This window comes from Solanum stenotomum, chromosome 3 (assembly GCF_019186545.1).
Source record: "Solanum stenotomum isolate F172 chromosome 3, ASM1918654v1, whole genome shotgun sequence".
In the NCBI taxonomy this organism is placed as follows: Eukaryota; Viridiplantae; Streptophyta; class Magnoliopsida; order Solanales; family Solanaceae; genus Solanum; species Solanum stenotomum.
In genome coordinates, this window is record NC_064284.1 from 14505711 (window position 1) to 14516818 (window position 11108).

The 11108-nt window shown below is 34.0% G+C and overlaps 1 protein-coding gene across 1 annotated transcript in view; it reads right to left on the minus strand.

The window, feature by feature from the left end:
• Positions 1–11108, minus strand: part of LOC125858644 (cysteine protease inhibitor 1-like) — a 41862-nt gene that overhangs the window by 29581 nt on the left and 1173 nt on the right. The gene's annotated exons all lie outside the window — the stretch shown is intronic.

Here is an 11108-nt window from a genome sequence, read left to right on the forward strand (position 1 = left end):
TCTTATTGTTTTATATTGAGATAAGTTATTCATGAGTTGAACAAAGCCAAGGTAAGTGTTCCTTTGTACTTCTTTCAAGCTTAAGTTGTTGTTTAGCATTCTAACTCACATACTCGTACATTCAATGTACTGATGCCAGTTGGCCTGCATCTTATAATGATGCAGACGCAGGTAACCAGGATCAGCATCCAGCGCGCCGTTGATCTATTTAAGCACTCCAGAGTCAGTGGTGAGTCTCCTTGCATTTCAGAGGACTCTTTTATTCGCTTTCCTAGTTTATTTTCTTTATAAGGATGTTGTGGTGTCTTTCCCAACATCCATCTCAGTATTATTGAGGCTTTATAAACAGTTAGACCGTAGTTGAGTCTCTCATCTATGTATTTGCAGGTTGCCATTTTGGCCAAATTTTATCATTTAAGTTGTTTTATGAGGTTATATTGTGTTGAGTTAAGTCTTCCACTGAATTAAGTAGCCAGGCCAAGCGTTCGCTTGGGGCCATCAATGGTCTCTGAGTGCCGGCCACATCCAGAGTGTATGCTCGGGGCGTGACAAACTTTTTATCAGAGCACAAAGTTCAAGAGTCCTAGGGAGTCTATGAAGTCGTGTCTGTAGAGTCCAAGTAATCGGTATGAAGCGCGCCATATCTATAATTAGGAGGCTGCAACATTTAGAAAATTCTTCATTTCCTTCATATCCATCTCATGCGTTAGAGTTTACCTCTAAAAGTTTACCTATAATTCGTGCTTGTGCGTGTTTCAGATAACCATGCCTCTACGAAGAGCAGCACGAGGTCGTCCAGCTAGGAGAAATATTGAACCACAAGAGCAAGAGTTACCTAATGCACCAGAAGTTCAACCGCAAGAAGAGGTCTCTAATGTTGAGTTTAGAGAGGCTATAAGGATGCTTAGCCAAGTTGTGACCAATCAGGCTGGGGAGCAGAGAGGAGCTCGGCAAGAAAAGGCTGACACTTCAAGGATTTGTGAGTTCTTGAGGATGAATCCTCCATGTTTCAGTGGTTTGAGTACTATTGAGGAGTTGAAAAAAATATTCGATGTAATGCATGTTGCTGATACTGTGAGAGTTGAGCTAGCTACATATCAGATGAAAAATGTTGCTAGGACTTGGTTTGATCAATGGAAAGAGGGTAGAGCTGATAATGCACCACTTGTGAGTTGGGCCTGTATTGAGGAAGCTTTCTTGGGGCGTTTCTTTCCCCAAGAACTAAAAGAGGCAAAGATACAATAATTTCTTACACTAAAACAAGATTCCTTGAGTGTGCATGAGTATGGGTTTAAGTTCACCCAGCTATCTCGCTATGCTCTTAAAATGGTTAAGGACATGAGGAGCAGAATGAGTTTGTTTGTTGCTTGCTTGGGTCATTCATCAAACAAAAATGGCAGGACTGCGATGCTGATAGGTGACATGGACTTCTCAAGGCTGATGGTTTATGTGCAGTAGGTTAAAGAGGAGAAGTTGAGGAACATAGAAGAGTATAGAAGCAAGAAAGCTAAGACTGGGAACGAGTCTGGGCAGCAGAAGGGCAGTGTGCATCGTTTGTCCTTTCAGAAGCAAAAAAGGCCAGCACCATCATCTGCTAGTGCACTTGCACCCAGAAAAAGAGGTGACTATAATGGCCAGAATTCGCAGAACTTCAGGGCTAGACCAGCACAGTCCCAAGGTAGTGTGGCACAAGGAAGTAGTTTAACTCCTGCATGTTGTTTTAAGTATGGACAAAAGGGCCACTTCATAAAGGAGTGCCCTAAGAACAGGCAAGGTAGTGGAAATCCAGGCAATAGAGCCCAATCTCCATCAGTTGCACCACCAGATAGGGCTGCACCTAGAGGGGCTACTTCTGGTACTGGCGGAGGAGCAAACCGCCTCTATGCAATCACCAGTCGCTAAGAGCAAGAGAACTCTCTAGATGTTGTCACTAGTATGATCAAAGTCTTTACTTTTGATGTTTTTGTTTTGCTAGACCAAGGAGCAAGTTTGTCTTTTGTAACTCATTATGTTGCAAATAAGTTTGAAATTCTTCCTGAGAAACTTTGGGAACCTTTCTGTGTTTCCACACTTGTTGGGGAGTCTTTTCTAGCAGAAAGAGTCTATTGTGATTGTCCTATTTCCATCAATCATAAAGACACCACGACTGATCTAGTTTAACTAGACATGGTAGATTTTGATGTCATTCTAGGTGATTGGCTTCATGCCTGTTATGCCTCCATAGATTGCAGAACTCGAGTTGTTATGTTTCAGATTCCTAACGAGCCAGTTATAGAGTGGAGTAGTAGTTCAGCAGTGCCCAATGGTCGTTTCATTTCGTACCTTAAGGCAAGAAAGTTAGTTTCAAAGGGTTGTATCTACCACTTAGTTCGAGTTAATGACTCAAGTGCTGAGGTATCTCCCATCAGTTAGTTTCTATAGTAAGAGAGTTTCCAGAAGTTTTTCCTAATGATCTACTCGGAGTCCCTCCTGAGAGAGAAATAGAGTTCGGCATAGACGTTATTCTAGATACTCGTCCTATCTCTATTCCGCCATACATAATGGCACCCGCAGAGTTGAAAGAGCAGTTAAATGATTTATTAGATAAGGGCTTCATTCGACCAAGTGTCTCACCTTGGGGCACTCCGGTCTTGTTTGTGAGAAAGATTGATGGTTCTCTTAAGATGTGTGTAGATTACCGCCAATTGAATAAGGTTACCATCAAGAACAAGTATCCTCTTCCTAGGATAGATGATTTATTTGATCAACTTCAGGGTGCCACGTATTTTTCGAATTGATCTCAGATCAGGTTACCATCAGTTGAAAGTTAGGGAATGTGACTTTCCCAAGACAGCATTCAGGACTAGATATGGTCATTATGAGTTCTTGGTCATGTCATTTGGTTTGACCAATGCACCAGCAACGTTCATGGATCTTATGAACATAGTCTTCAAACCTTATCTATATATGTTTATTATCATCTTCATTAATGACATACTAATTATTCAAGGAATAAAGAAGATCATGCTAGTCATCTCAGAATAGTTCTTCAGACCTTGAAGGATAGAAAGTTGTATGCCAAGTTCTCCAAGTGTGAGTTTTGGCTTGATTCGGTGGTGTTCTTGGGCCATATTATTTCTGGTGATTGTATTAGAGTTGATACTCAGAAAACTGAGGCAGTGCAGAATTGGCCTAGACCCACATCTCCAATTGATATTAGGAGTTTCTTGGGCTTGGCTGACTATTATAGGAGATTTGTTGAGGGTTCTCGTCCATTTCGTCTCTTTTGACGAAATTGACTCAGAAAACAATGAAGTCTCAATGGTTTGAAGCTTGTGAGAAAAGCTTTCAAGAATTGAAGAAGAGGTTAACTAGTGCCCAGTTTTAACTTTACCAGAGGGTACTCAAGGATTTGTGGTGTATTATGATACATCCAGAGTTGGTTTGGGTTGTGTGTTAATGCAAAATGTCAAGGTGATAGCTTATGCCTCCAGACAGTTGAAGGTTCATGAGAAGAATTATCCAGCCCATGACTTAGAATTGATTGCTGTAGTTTTCGCCTTGAAGATTTGGTGACACTATTTGTATGGTGTTCATGTTGATATACTCACTGATCACAAGAGCTTGCAATATGTGTTTACTCAGCAAGAGCTCAATCTCAGACAGATGATATGGTTGTAATTACTCAAGGATTATGACATAACTATTCTTTACCACCCAGGTAAGGCTAATGTGGTTGCTGATTCTTTAAGCAGGTTATCTATGGGTAGTACCACCCATGTTGAGGAAGAAAAGAGGGAGTTAGCCAAAGATGTGCACAGACTTACACGCCTGGGAGTCAGACTTATGGATTCCACAGAAGGAGGAATAGTTGTGACGAACGGGGCAGAATCATCACTAGTGTCAGAAGTGAAGAAAAAGCAAGACCAAGACCCCATTTTGCTTGACTTGAAGGCAAATGTTCAACGCAAAACGTATTAGCTTTTGAACAAGGGGGAGATGGTGTGTTGAAATACCAAGGTAGATTGTGTGTACCAATGGTGGATGAACTCCAAGAGAGAATTATGGAGGAAGCTCATAGCTCCAAATATTCCATCCATCCGGGTTCCACCAAAATGTACCATGATTTGAGTGAAGTATATTGGTGGAATGGTATAAAGAAGGACATTGCTGAATTTGTTGTTAAGTGTCTAAATTGCCAACAAGTGAAAGTAGAGCACCGAAGGCCTGGTGGTTTAGCTCAGAATATAGAACTTCTGGAATGGAAGTGGGAGATGATCAATATAGATTTCATCATGGTTTTACCAAGGTCTCACAGACAGCATGACTCTATTTGGGTGATTGTCAACAGAATGACAAAATCAGCTCACTTTTTGTCGGTAAAGAATACTAACTCAGCACAAGATTATGTCAAGCTTTATATTCAAGAGGTGGTAAGACTTCATGGGGTTCTAGTCTCCATTATTTCAGATAGAGGTGAACAATTTACTGCACAATTTTGGAAGTCATTCCAAAAAGGCTTGGGTTCAAAGGTGAACTTAAGTACTGTCTTTCATCCTCAGACAGATGGGCAAGAAAAGAATACCATTCAGACCTTAGAAGATATGTTGAGGGCCTGCATGATTGATTTCAAGGGGAATTGGGATGATCACCTGCCGCTCATAGAGTTTGCTTACAACAATAATTTTCACGCTAGCATCCAAATGGCTACTTATGAAGCTCTTTATGGGACAAGATGCAGATCTCCTATTGGATGGTTTGAAGTTGGTGAAGCAGGGTTGATAGGACCAGATTTGGTTCACCAAGCTATGGAAAATGTGAAAGTGATTCAAGAGAAGTTGAAAACGGCACAGAGTCGTCAAAAATCCTACACAGATGTTAAGAGAAGGCCACCCACTAGAGTTCGAAGTAGATGATTGGGTGCATTTGAAGGTTTCACCCATGAAGGGTGTTTTGAGGTTTGGTAAGAGGGGGCAAACTTAGTCCACGGTATATTGGACCTTATCACATAGTCAAGAGGATTGACAATGTAGCTTATGAGTTGGAACTACCATAAGAGTTAGCAGCGGTGTATTCGGTATTTCACATATCCATATTGAAGACGTGCATGGGAGATCCTTCATTGATAGTACAAACTGAAAATGTGGGGATTAAAGAAAATTTATCTTATGAGGAGATTCCAGTTCAGATTTTAGATCGCCAAGTTCGCAAGTTGAGAACAAAAGAAGTTGCATCAGTCAAAGTTGAGATTGACCCAAGTTAAATTATCTTGAGTCCAACTCATTAATTCTAGGCGGATTAGACATGTTACCTACATATTTTTTTGATTGTTTTGACACCCCTAGTTGCTATGCAAGCACAGCAATTGCTATGCAACTCTCGGTATTTTCGACTTCATACTTTTTAATTTTCTCATGTTTGTTAGTTCAAAAAAAAATCAGTTCTTTTTTTTTTGAAAATAGAAAAACAATTTCTCATAGTAAAAATAGAAAAAACAGGTCACACATAAGTGACATATAATCTATATAATTGTGTCCATCCCTCACAACAACACTCATCTTCACCTCCACTCCCACACCCCTACCCTTCTACTCTCTGTCCCCACCTCTCATAATATTTTCACATCATATACAAATGTCTTGTGATAATATAACACATCCTTTGTCTCTTATTTTCTTTTCAAATTGTCTAAAGAAATATTTTATATTTAAATATAGTTTATTTCTCAAATAGCATTAACGAAATAATTTATGGGTTGAATATGGGTATCAACCCATATTTTACCCATGTCAAAAATCACTCACCCGACCCATTAAAATATGGGCGGGTTACCAAAATATGGATTCATTTTGCCGACACTAATCATAATCATAATCATCATCATCGCCGTTATGAATAGTTGTGGGGAGGAGATTCGGATTATTGTCGGAAGTTAAAGTGGTTGATGATTGACAAAAGGCAACTAAGGGAACCAAACTAAGGGTAGTTGAAATTGTAGGGGTGTACATGACCGGGTTGGTTCGGGTTTTTCAAATATCAAACCAAATCATTTGTGTAAAATTTTTAAATTTATAAACCAAACCAAACTAATAAAATTCATATTATTTTGGGTTTTTCAACCTCAGGTTGGTTCGGATTTTTCAAATACCAAACCAAACCCTTGTGTCGAATTTTTAAATTTATAAATCAAACCAAACTAATAAACCTCGAATTTTTTCAGACTTTTGGATTTTTTCAGTAAAGTTTGCATACAAACATATAATTAACTTGTGCTCCAAATATTTCTTTAGTCCAACCAAAATACAATTATCTAAGGTGTTTCTTAAGAAAATAACACAAAATATGAGATGAGTACTTATGACACTAAAATATTCAATAAAAAATAATAATGAAATCATCATATAAAATAAATATTGCAAAGTCATAATGAAAATGATCATAATTTAAAAGTACTAAATCATGCTAAAATAAGTTGAATAAGTATTAGTTACATTACTAAATATTTAAATAAAATTAAAATTAGAATATGTATTTTAATTGTCTAAATCAATGTAAAACTAAAGAACAAATATTCATTATTATTGTCATTCTTAGTGTTGAATTGATTTTCTTTTTGCATTAGTATTAATTTGATTTTGATTTAAGTTTTATTATAATTATCAACATCTATGAACTATAATCTTTATTGGACCATTCCGAATTCTAAGCTTTAAACTTGAAATAACATATTAAAAGATAAAAACTATGAAATAATATAAGAAATATTTTAAAATTATATCAAAATAAATATTTTTATGTATAAAATAAAATTTTAAAATTACATATATAATGTTGGGTTGATTTGGTCTCGGGTTGGTTTTTTTAGTTAAAATCAAACCAACCCAAATATAGTCGGGTATTTTTTTTCAATACCAAACCACTAGTCGGGTTTTTTTTTCAATTTGACTTGATTTGCGATTTGATTCGTTTTTCGATTCGTTTTTGTACACCCCTAGTTAAAAGCAATAGCAAGCTCAAAATATTGATAGACTTCATATTGTTAAACACTCGTGTATTTTGCTTGCTGTTAGTATATGTTCAATTTATAGACCACCACATTGCTACAATGCCCTAGTTGCATGTGATATATAGTTATAGTATAGGCATAATGCATAAACATGATCATTAACTTGGCGTCAGCTGGTAACTATGCCCTTTAACTTTGGGTGTGCACAAGTAAGCACTTAAACTTATAATGTGGTGGTATTAAACTCTTCTTAAGGTTTTTGCTAATTATAAAAAATGTGTTAAAATAATACAATAAAATTTTATGACAATTTTTTTTAAAAAAAGGCTGCAAAATGCGGCAACCTATGTGCCTTTTACGGCGCATGTCAGCCGAGCCTTACAAGGCTCAAGGTTGATGCGCCTTGCAAGGCGTATTGGTTTCCGTGTCTTGCGGCGGGAAACCTAATTTAGACGGTGTCTAAATTTGTTGCCATTTTGAAATTTTTGAAAAAAATTGTAGCCCTATTGGCTTCGGATTCAACAAATTAGTTGGTATTGACGGTGTCCAAAGAGTGAGTTGGATTGAAATTGAAGATATTAAAATGTATTGACATGGAAATTGGGTTGAGTTATGACCTGCTCAAATTTACTTTAGGCTCAAAAAAGCAAAAAATTGATTGAGTCGCAATTCGACCCGCTTAGTCTCAACAATTTTAACATATTGATATTTATCTTCTATGACCACAATTTGAATTTCAACTCAAGAAAATAAAATAATTTTTTTTTATAAATTGATAAATAAAATAGATAGTAATTCATACCTTCAATACGAGAAAATAGATTATACAGATGCAAATAAAGAGTCTTAAAACGGATTGAGATTGAAGACTAAATTGAGCTAAATTGAAAATTATTTTTAAATGAGTTGAGATTGACCCAAGTCAAATTATCTTGAATCCAACTCATTAATTTTAGGAGGATTAGACATGTTACCTACATATTTTTTTGATTGTTTTGACACCCCTAGTTGCTATGCAAGCACAACAATTGCTATGCAACTCTCGGTATTTTCGACTTCATACTTTTTAATTTTTTCATGTTTATTAGTTCAAAAAAAATTCAGTTCTTTTTTTTATGAAAATAGAAAAACAATTTCTCATAGTAAAAATAGAAAAAACAGGTTACACATAAGTGACATATAATCTATATAATTGTGTCCATCCCTCACAACAAAACTCATCTTCACCTCCACTCCCACACCCCCACCCTTCTACTCTCTGTCCCCACCTCTCATAAAATTTTCACATCATATGCAAATGTCTTGTGATAATATAACACATCCTTTGTCTCTTATTTTTCTTTTTAAATTGTCTAAAAAAATATTTTATATTTAAATATAGTTTATTTCTTAAATAGCGTTAACGAAATAATTTATAATGACATGAATATTTAACCTAATTTTTGGACAATAAATTCCATGAATGGTCCCCTAACAATATCACCTACCGGAATTAAGACGTCCACTGCACACACATATATACCACCTACCGGAATTAAATGTCCACACACACACATAAAAGACCGTTTAAATAAAGTCAAAGTTGACGTTAAAGGTATTTCGAATTCAATAGTAATTTTATATCAATTCACATAATCTAAAAATATTTTAAACTTTTTTTGGTAAATCCAACCTACTACATGTACAATGAAGTGAACGTAATAGGGTAGCAAGATACCCACTCTTTGTTTCACTTAAATAGCCTCTCAATTTTTTATCAAAGCATTAAAATTAAGGACTTCTTTTGTCATTGCATAAAAAAAATTCTCATTCAAGTCACACCCTTCATTTTTTATAAATATTTCAGAGATATATTATCAACTTAAAGAAAATAAGTATTGTAGTATAAAGACTTCCTAAAAATTGCTTATTTTTAGAAATGTCTTGTTTAGCTTTTTTTAAAAATAAAATAGCTTTTAGAAAAGTACTTATGAAAAAAGTAATTTGTGTTTGAATAATTCATTTGAAAATTGCTTTTGATAAGCAAATTGTGTTTGGATAATTTATTTTTAAAAAAAAATTGAGAGTCAAATTACGAAGAAAAAAATAAGTATCAATGCACTTTTAATATTAAAATTATTTTATAGAAATAAAATTATTTTAAATATCTATTATAATTTTTTTAATTAAAGCTTTATTTTTATTAAATTAAAATACACATATTCAAATTTTCAATCAATATTATACATTGCTGAATAAAAAAAGTTATATATTGATATAATATTAACATGATGATTTACATCCAATAAAAAATATCAAGCAAAATAAATTTAAAATCGTTCACAAATTAAATCACTACATACAAAAATTTCACCACAAAAATAAATGAATGTAAGGGATATATTGGTTTATAAACAGTTTTCTGCCTATGTTTTTTTCAAGAAGCATAAATTTTCAGTTTTTTCCCAGCTTTCATTTAAAAATAGTTTTATTGATTAGCAAAAAAATATGTTTTCTCAAAATAAATACTTTTGACCATGCTTTTGACTTCTCAACAATAATATCAAACGGGCTCTTGATATAGTAATAAAGTTATGAAAAAATAACTTTGTCAATTTGATTTTTATAACTAAGAAATTTAATGAATTTGTGGATAGATATGAAAAAAGATTTTTCGTTGCTATCATTAGATACCACCCTTGACTTTCAAATTCATAGCTAGAATTTCTTAAAAAATTTTCTTGATTTAAAAGAACTTAAAATTAAGTTAACTCAAACAAATTCAAACTTATGAATTTAATTTATAAATCATAAAGTAAAAATTAAATTAAATAGGCTCTTAATAGCTATATAAACATGGGAAATTATATTGTAGAGCCTAAATTAGACCACTAATATGAATAGTAGTTGATCTCGTGAGCACCCCGTACCCAAACATAAAAACTATTTTTTCATACGGAACATATAATTTTTATTTGTTGTTCCACAAATATCTCCTTGGCCTAAAAGATATTTAGGACTCGTTTAGCCCAAGAATATTTGGGAAAATTTTGGATAAAACTTGAGAAGTGGTGTTTAGTCATATATTTATCAAGATTTGCCAAGTATCCCAAGTTCTCAAAGTTCTAATATTTGGGAATATTTTAAAAAATCAAATCTCTATTGTCTGAAATTAAAAACAACCAAATATATTAGAATATGTTTATGAAATATTTGCATAAGATACCACTAATAAAATGTAATTTCACAAATATATAAAAGGATGCAAATCATCAAAATTGTTCTTCATTCAATGATGAGACAATCTCATCAAACAATACTTGCCTCATCCGTATGTAGAAGATGAAGGGAAAAAGTAGAGACAAATTCCGAAAAGTTGGGGATAACTGACTAAGGAAAGAGGATTTATAATTAGTGGCAGTCGCACAAAAATGAGTAACGGAAGAATTTAAATGCATATGTTTTACCGTTACAATGGAAAATCATAAAGACGTTTGAGGGGAAACAAAGGAGACGTTTCTGGAAAAGGTAATGCAGCATTTTAAAGAAAATTATACGTGGTACTATTTAATATGAGGAAACAGATTAACGTTAATTAGTAAGTAATTAATAGACATGATAGTGGGAGGAGAAAAAGTTGGGGAAAAGCGTTTTGATGAACCGTTACATTTTTTATGCATTTGACTGCACCACTGTTTTCTGGCTTCTCAAAAGACCTACTTTTAAAATTTTAAAATTAGAAAAAAGACCAAAAAAATTACAAAAAAAATAAAATAAGAATCCAGCCATTAGAGAGCATCACATCACCGTTTTGATATTCAACTTTATATATATAGAGAGAGAGATTACTTGAATCATCAAAGAAGAATTTGCACATTAATTAATCAGAACCGACAGACTTAGGAAAGATATTATTAGTCACTTTCATATTGATTAATGTATTTATTGCTCCATGTATTATTGGCCTAAATGATACTAATGTAATTGTCCATAACTAAAACATGCCAATGAAGTAGGATTTGAAAAAAAGAAACGTAGTTGTCATGCAAGCAAATCAATTTGCTATTTACCCTTTAATTATTTTTGCAGCTATCAAGAATGCAAGGCTAGATTTGAGAATTTCAACAAAATATTAATAAAATAA